This window comes from Patiria miniata, unplaced genomic scaffold, assembly GCF_015706575.1.
Source record: "Patiria miniata isolate m_02_andy unplaced genomic scaffold, ASM1570657v1 HiC_scaffold_1, whole genome shotgun sequence".
NCBI lineage: Eukaryota > Metazoa > Echinodermata > Asteroidea > Valvatida > Asterinidae > Patiria > Patiria miniata.
In genome coordinates, this window is record NW_024037047.1 from 12,353,881 (window position 1) to 12,363,051 (window position 9,171).

Consider the following 9,171-nt stretch of genomic DNA (forward strand, 5'->3'; position numbering starts at 1 on the left):
TAAGATCTCGTTGTCCGTTACCTATCGTGTTTCCTGTTCTTTTTAATCCACGTAGAGTACACCTTATATTAATTCACAATCTTGTTCCTCGTTTCAAGAGCGATGTATTTGTAATATAAATCAACTTTTTTTGTAATTCCAACAGCTTGTTGACTCGAGTTGGCATCTGATGTACCGCATCATCGATTTTCTTTGAAATCGGTTGAGTTTGTTTTCGACATGCCTTTATTTGAACGATTCAAAACTCTTTAAATATTAAACCAATATTCGCCAAGGATAAAGTTACAATTCCAGGTTTTTAAATGGTACAAAAAAAATGACGCTGCAGCCTCGCACAAAAAATGTTTATCATTGCAAGCTTTGTGCTGGGAGTGCTGAGTCTGTACAAGAAGGCTGTTGCCAATACATGTCCATAATGTGCAGCTTCCACTTCACCAAATGCCGTGCAGCCATGGCTCCTAATGGTTTAAATCCCTTCTCCCTTTTCAAGAGAGAAGTCTCTCATGGTCCTCTCTGTATTGGACATGGTGTCGGTATTTCTAACCCTTCCCCTTCACACCGCGGTATAAATGCGTCCCGCGTTGCCCATCAGACTTTACCGGAAAGCCCAGCCTGCGCAGATAACCGAGCTTGTGATGGTGACGTGCTCGATTATCCATGGAATTGGTCCGGAAAGAAGATCAGCATATCAGATAACTAATCGTTACACCAGAGTGAGACTGAGAGAGCAGGTAGTGATGGGAACGTACTATTCGACACCGTGTTGTAGGACTCGAGTCCAGGACTCGGACTTGAGTCACATTTTTCGTGACTCGGACTAGAATCGAATCACATTGGAAAATGATTCGGTCTCAGACTCGACCATGATGACTCGGACTCGAGCTTGGTGATTCGTGTCGCGTATTTTCATCAAAAGAAACAAACACAACGTTCCATATTTGTGCGACGAACGTAGCATTATTTGTTACTCGTAGACAAAACACGGCGCCGCGGAAAATTGTATCCGGGGGCCGCGCACGCACGCCTAGCGCCTGCACGACAAGCACCAGCCTAAGGGCCCGGTGTCATGCCGAAAAAGTGTCTGGAACCGAAGCGTGTCTGCCTACAGACAAAATGGATGATTAAAAAATAATTTAAAAAAAATGATTAGTTTGGTGAACAACTAAGAACAAGTGACTCGTGACTCGGACTCGAGGTTTGTAACTCGGGACTCGACGTTGCGCTGGTGACTCGACTGCAACACTGTTCGACACCATGAGAACGAGGTTGGTAAGAGAGATTGGATTCAAAATGTTAACCCTCTGAAACGCTTTGGTGAGCGTGACAACTATGACTTTCTTCGCATTAAAGCTTCAATCTTTGAAATGCAAAATTTTCTTTCAATAATTGGACTTAATAATTGGCCTAATTCGAGCCTTTTTTTTCTAGAATACGACGTGTTCGGAAAGGTGGGGGGGGGGGGGGTCGGGGCTCTAAACGTTTTAGACCACAAGATGGTAATGGTTGGGTAGATCATTTAAAACTAAAATTTAGGTGTCGCGCGAAAAACAAGCCGATTCAAAAGTTTTTCCCTTAAATGAGAGAACAATTTATGGTTCAAAGCAACCTAAAGCACTACATTTTTCAATATCTTTGCAACTATCTTTGGAGGCAGCCATGTGTAGCGGTGAAGCCACACATCAGTGCAGGGTCGCCTCGTCGGCAGGCCTCGCCGGTTAATTAAAACACGGATGATAAGTTCTTCTCATCTCCTAAGTTTCTTTATTCTTTATTGTGCAGGGCTCTTACGTGTTTAAGGCTTAGTAATGTATGATGATGAAGAAAAAGAAGAACCCTGAAATTACAATTAGTAAACAACTTAACGAGCTAGGGCATTTTTTTACACAATTTTCTATTACTAAAGTTTGTTTTAAGAATTAGATTTCGAAATATATACAATACAGATACATACCCCAGTATCAGGTTCTACAAAAGGATATGGTGGACAGCTCCTACAGCTCAATTCAAAACAAGTGATAGGCGCATAAAAGGCTTGAAAACCGCAGCCCGACAATGCAAAAAGGCCTATATTCGTCTGTAAACGATAGTCGAACTGACTATAAAACGTGGTAGCTGTTTTGTCCCAAATGTATACATATTGGGGCAATTGTTTACATTTCGTGGGGCTGAAGAAGTATGGGGCGCATATAATAACAAAATTAGTATGGAGCTTCAATGATTTTTTCCGATTCCCCACATATATACGTGCATTTGGAACAGCTCCCTCTAGAGTACCTTTCAGTGACACACCCTTTGTCAAGGTGCACGATCAGATGTCTTGATTTACCTAATCTCCCTTAAAATCCCGCTTACCAGCCTATGGGCTTTATTCACGAGTCGGCCATGAATTGAAAGCGAGGTGAAATCTTCTTTTTGGGAGCTTGCGAATAGAAATGACAGCAATAATTAAAGTTCATCACAAATAAATACCAGTCTGCTCTGATGAATAATTAAAAATGTGTAATTAAACATACCCTACCTTTTAAGCCACATTAAAACAAATTGAAAGTGAGACTTGGAACGCATAAATAGTCTGGCACCATCCCATTAAACAATTTAGATTTATAAAATACAGTCAGGGAACATGATCGAAAATGGCTACCTCGTGCATAAGGGCTTTTGGATGAGGATTTAAATTTAGCTCCCTTCCCCGCATATTTCAAATTAATGGAATGACGAGTGTCCTAAGCACGGCATGAAAATTATTGAGGTGCGCTTGGTCGGTTTCAAACACTATGTTTAAGACCAGTGGAGTCTGGATGCTGGAGCATTCAATCTCCAAACTGGTCTTTAACATTTTGTTTAATACCGGGCAAGCACATTATTAATTCCCATATATAAGTAACTTTTCGGTCAAACAGTCCAAACAAGTCAAAAACTATACATTTCCAACAATTTGGTCCAACAAGTCTACTTCATGTTTCTTCTGCTCTCACTGTGCACTGACATAGCTATGCAGAGGTTAAACAATCTCCCAAAGTAGCCAGAGACAGGAATTGACTTTAGGCGTTTTAATGGAAGCAGTGTGAAACTGTTAACAAACAATCCAAAATACATTTGAGTTAGGAAATAAACCACTATAGCTAATAATCTGCAACAATATATCACGTTTTCTTGCAAATTGTACTTAATCCCATTTCTAGTTTATGCTTTGGACAGATGGGCCCAATTCATCAAGTCATTATGAGTGAATGAATGAAGAAGTTTATGCATGTGTAATTTCAACTTACTATGAATGGCTATAACAACAACCATTTCAGGTCAACTGGTACGTTAATAATCCCTTTCGATAAAGAGCAAAACACTGACAACGTTGTCTATCGTGCAAGAAGCCTGAGGACTAATACAAGTCTACCCCAACATAATAGTATGTCAACACTGAAAACCCATAAGCCACCTATAACCAGTATGAATCCACATCTAGAAAAACAGAGAACAAGTCCCTCCATATTAACCTGATTTAATATTGCCCCCAGAAAATTGCCCACACAGGAATATATGACCATGTATTTTCCCCACATATTCATATCTACTGAACTAGACAAAGTTCGGAAGGATACCCAGAAGAGATTGCAATAAAAAAGATAAGAACATGTAAATTCTCCCCCAAAATATCCACTGATGTGCCCAATAGCCCAGTCATAACATTACACGCATATACAATGGAGACACGTTTAAAAACTCAGACAAATTACAACCTAACGGCTTAGAATTTCAGATGCCCTCTCATTCAGAAAGCATCGTCCGGAGTATTTACAGTTCAGAAATTTGGCGATCTCAGAGGACATCCTTGAAGCACCCTTGGCCGATCTCAACTTGCAATCCCAAAGACCTCCAAAGTGAGGCATGTTTAAGCAGGGTTGAACCGCAATGACACTTTTCTTCTTCTTTCGTATGAACTCTCGACCAAGCCTTGGTCACCAAGGTGAACATCATAGTAAGATAGGTAATTGGTATCCGATGGTGTCTTTGGCGAGGTCTATAAGTCCTTCCTCGCCTTTCGATGGTCTGAAGTCAGGGCAGTCATGAATGATGTGGTTGATGGTTTGGTCTGCCGCACTGACACACATTAAAGCTCCGATTCTGTGGAGGAATGAGTCACTACGGTCCAAACCAGTTTGGAGACAATTGAGTTGGACCCAGCCCTTACGAGGAAGACCCCAGCCTGTAGGTCTGAATGAATGAATGGAGTTTGAATGAATTCATGTTGAGGACGTTGACCAAGGTTCCTTTTACCAGTCCATGATGATGGGGAAAGAGGATGAGTGGTGATGATGCGGAGTGCTTCTGAGGCAAACTGCTTGTGGTTGAGCCTGCTGCCAATTTGCGGATCAAAGACGGAGGGCACTAGGCTGTCTGGATAAAGGCCGTTCTGAGCAAGTTTTGCAGTCATGAATACAGGATGGAAAGGTTTTCTGTTGGCAAGGGTTTTATGGAACCAGATATTAGACGAATGGCATCGTTCAAGACTGAGTCACCTGACTCTGTGTGAGTGCTGGGGCTCCATGCCGGGGCTTCTTGAGAAAGCTAGAGAAAATGCAGATGCTCGAAGTGTGGTTAAACTGGTTCCCAACCATAGGTGGGTGTAGGGTCGATGAGTTGTGAGCCGTATATAGGACGATGTTGAGTTCCCTTTTGGCATTGCGGTTTGCAAGATGAATGACTGGGCAGACTGTCTTTGGTTTGCTAAGTTTCAGATGCAATCTGCTCAAGTAGCTGCTTAGAGCCTGGAGATCTGCTTGAAGGTGGACTCGACGGACTTTATCCGCAAGACCAATGGCAGTATCGTCCTGTTTAGTGCCAGGGTATCACCATTTCGTATTTCTGCTATTGAAGTCGCCGCAGGCGAAGGTTGGTAATGACTGAAAGGAGACATGTGCTGGATGTGGTAAGTAGATGTTAACGATACGTGTTCCGTTGATCTCGATGAAAGACCACTGAATAGGAGAGGTCTCACGAGATTTTTCAAAGAAACTAGCTGTAGTTCCCTCTTTGACGGTGCATATATGTTCCCCAATTCGCGGTTCTGCGAATTTGACGCCAATCACTAGTCCGAACAATTTTCTACCTGACACTTGTTCACTCTTTAACCAATATAAACTGTGTCAATTGAAGAAGCTCAAATAAAATTCTACAACAATCATTGTTCATGTATGTTGCAAGCGTGGAGAAATATAGACAACACAATTCATAAGATCAGGTTTGGAAGGGTGGGAACTTGAGGCTCATTATAGACATATAAACCATATTTTATATGTACTATAATTCACCTGTGGAATGGCAAGGGACAGTTCTGGAGTTTGGCATCACTTTTTTGGTGGACCTACTCCTTTCATTGGGTTTTTTCTTAATGCATTAAGTTAAGTGGCAGGTCTTTTATTTTCCATACAGGTGAACAGAAAAGTATTCTTTAGCAAAAGCTTTTTATCGTGAACGCTTTTCAGAACTTCGGACTAAACCATAACTTTTATTTTTTCATTTTTGAATGTGAATAATTTCAACCTTACGTACTGAAGGACGCATCTCCCAAACATGAAGGACGCATCTTCTACAATCCGCGAACGTTTGCATCTGATCACACTATTTGCTGCAAGAAATTCCCCGCAATATTAAAAAAATGACATTAATCACCTCCTTCACCTATAGCGTATAGTTAGAGTGAATTCTGCTTTATGTTAGCTGAGCCTATGATAATCAGAAATCGTTGAGACTTAGCTTTCTAATTAAATGGGTACTCAATGTAAATAGCCAAAGTCCCAACCTATCCTGATATCAAAATAGGTAGAGAGAACGGAAAGGGTTGAAAGCAACCATTTTTATTTTGGAAGCAAAGTAATTCTCTGACACTTGAGCCTTCATTATTTAGCTGCAACCTAAACCGGAATCCGGTTGGTTTTAAATCTATTGTTGTGTATTAGCTTTGGTAATTTGTGGAAAATAACAGTGACATCAGAAGCTGTCATATTCCAAAAGCAAATTATAATGCTCACATGGCATGGCGTCATCACTTAGCTGAGTATCAATTCGCGTAAAAACCTACTTTCATCTACTAATGGAATGATAATTGTAGCAGGCGTTGTAATCTGTAACTTTTGCTGGTAGAGAGAGCAAGCTTTTACCTATCTACTGCGCTTCAACCAGAAAAAAAAGCCTTTTAGTAAAGTAATTAAACAATCTGACCATAACGGTCTTTAAAATCTGAGTGCGATTAGGGAGTAAGGAAAGGAGTTTGGTAATCACAAATATGAAAAAATGTTACGAACAATATTTTCCCTGCAAACATTTCGACCCGGTGGCCCAGAGATCCAAACAGGTTTACCCTCAACTTTGTGCGGACAATTTCTGCCAAAGAGATACAACTTTCTATCCCACTGCAAAAAATACTCCTTAAGACGTTTGAGGTTGATAGGTTACGGAAATCATGTTCTATATAACAAAATTGAACTTTGACAGAAACTATTATGCTCCGTGCACCGAATTCAATTAACTTTTTTTAACGGAACACAATGTGGACAAATCTTCTTTGAGAAGATGTACCGGTTAGTTAAGATCGTCTGATGAGAGGACAAGCAGAGTGCACTGATAGAAATGCTGAGTTTCACAATCAACCGAGTTTTTTTCCAAACTGCACATCTTGTCAAAAGAAATTCTTCTAGTCTACACTACTGCCATGCAAAATTTTAAATTTTACTTAATTTGGTTTTTAAATTGCTATTTTTCTAGATCTTTCTTAAAAAGTAAAATTTAAAAAGCAAATTTTAAACGATGCCTGATTATCATATGCTCAGCTTTAACGTCACAACGATGACACCGAAACAGTATTCACTCTAACTATAAGCTAATTGGGAAGGACGTTATTAATGCCATTTTTTTTGTTTTTGTGGGGAATTTCTCGCAGCAAAATTGTGATCAAATGCAAACGTTCGCGCATTGTGGAAGATGCGTCCTTCATGTTTAGGAGACGCGTCTTTCAGTGCATTAGGTTGAAATCATCCACATTCAAAAATGAAAAAAAAAATATGGTATTGGTTCGAAGTTCTGAACAGCGATCACTTTAACCAGTTGTTCCTGAAGAATACTTTGGAAATCCATGCGAGGAGCAGCTCAGACATCATGCCTGCTAGATCCATAATAACAAAGCTTGACACCTGTTAAGTCATGCAGACCATGTGGACAAATTTCGAGCGTCGAATGATATGCATTTCGACCCTTCGTGAATTCGAAACGGAGCCTGAGCAACTGACGGTGGTTGAAAATTTACAAAACAGATAAGTTGTACAGATTTCCCTGCATTATTATGCTTCAACCAAAAAAGGTCGCCGCATTTATGAATGGAAATAAGAGAGTGATGAATGACTCAGTCTTAACGGTGGATTCAAACCTTGCAGGGTCGTGGCCGTGATGACTGGCAGGTCACATGTCACGCAAAATCTATCCAATCAGAGCGTTAATTTGTCAGCCCTTCCCAGCGTCCTGTTTAAAGGGAGGGGGTACGAGCGAAACCCACATAGAGACCGACTCACATGGTTTTGTGTACTTAGACAATAGAGGGCGCTATGGTAATTACTGGTACTGTTCCATGAACCTTATGAAGACATATATTCATTACATCTCACCTTTTAAGCCAAAATTATTATAGAGGCACTTAAACACTTATGAGAAGGAAAATCACTTAAAGATGGCTATAAGTACAACTTTTAAAACAACTTCTTTATCAAACATGTTTTTTTTTTTTTTTTTTTAACTCTTGTCGGTTTTCACAAACAAATGCTAACTGAAAAACCTATCACTGGATCCTATTTCAAACTTTTCACTTCTAACTGATTAAAATTTCCATTTTTCCTGATTACAAACTTTTCACACAAGCATGGAAATTTAAATGAAATTGCCTTATTCAATAATTTGAAGCAGGAAAAAAAAATTATCCTCTTGATATATTTGCAACTTAAGTGTGTGCGTTGGAGTCGTTGTGATGTTTGCTCAAGATTTCTTCGTGATTGCTTCGAGCGGTTTATGATCAGTCTCCACCACAAAGCTTCGGCCAAACAAATTCCGACGGAATTGCTCAGACAATAGAGGCTGTGCATAATTACTGGTACAGTTCAATGAACCATATGAGTGCATAAATTCATTACAGTATGGACACTTTCGTAATGGCTATTATTATGTACATTGTGTAATCAGCCAAATGCGAAGTATATCAACAATAAATGTCTGATTATAGGGTAAGCTAACTTGACCTTCAGTCCAACTAAACAATACGTGTTTACGCTTCGGCTCGTACCATTATCAGGGAGCAAGTCAGAAACCAGGTCTACCGCTCTTGTATAAATGCTCAATTACAACATTGTCCTCTTATTGAAACTTCATAGCAAACCGTGCACGAAGAGTTTTGATAAACATAACTAGTGATGCGATACCTTTGAGGAAAATATTTACAGAAAATTAGTCTTCACTTAAGCAGCAAACCACAATGTATCAAGTTGTGCCCAAGAACAAATACATGAAAGCAATTGATGTGTTTACCCCCTCTCCCCCCATTCACACTAATGCCACATTCATTACTACTCTCATTTGTTCCCCTGCATTATTCCCTCCTTCTAAGTTCTAACCCCTTCTGATCTTTGTTCCCTCATCCTCTTTGATCTTCACCCACACTCGTCTGCACCCCCAATTCTTTTGTGTTTCTCCTTCCATTCCTGCATGCTTGTGTGTCCCCTACATGTTTGTTTCTCATTCTTCTGTCATTTGCCTCTGAAGAAGTCCTTGCTAAGGATGAAATATTAGGCCACTCTAATTTTTTGAACGTATTTACTTGTGTACTTGTCGTATGCAATTATTGATCATTTATTTCAAGCGATATTTTACAATAACGCCCTGAAAAATACAACAACGTCTTGAAGAAAGAATATCAATTCAATTACTTGCCTAACACTTCGACTGTTTAGGCCAAAAAAAAAGTCTCCGGTTTCTGGTATGGAGCTTGCCCAAAAAGTTTTTTTTTTACCTGATTTTTTTACCTCAAATGTCGGCTGATGACTGCAAATGGTGCCCGACTAGACTTGGTGCAAATACATGGGAGTCCAGAGAAGCCACATAAAGCTTATTCTCGATCATAACCCCATCTAAAAA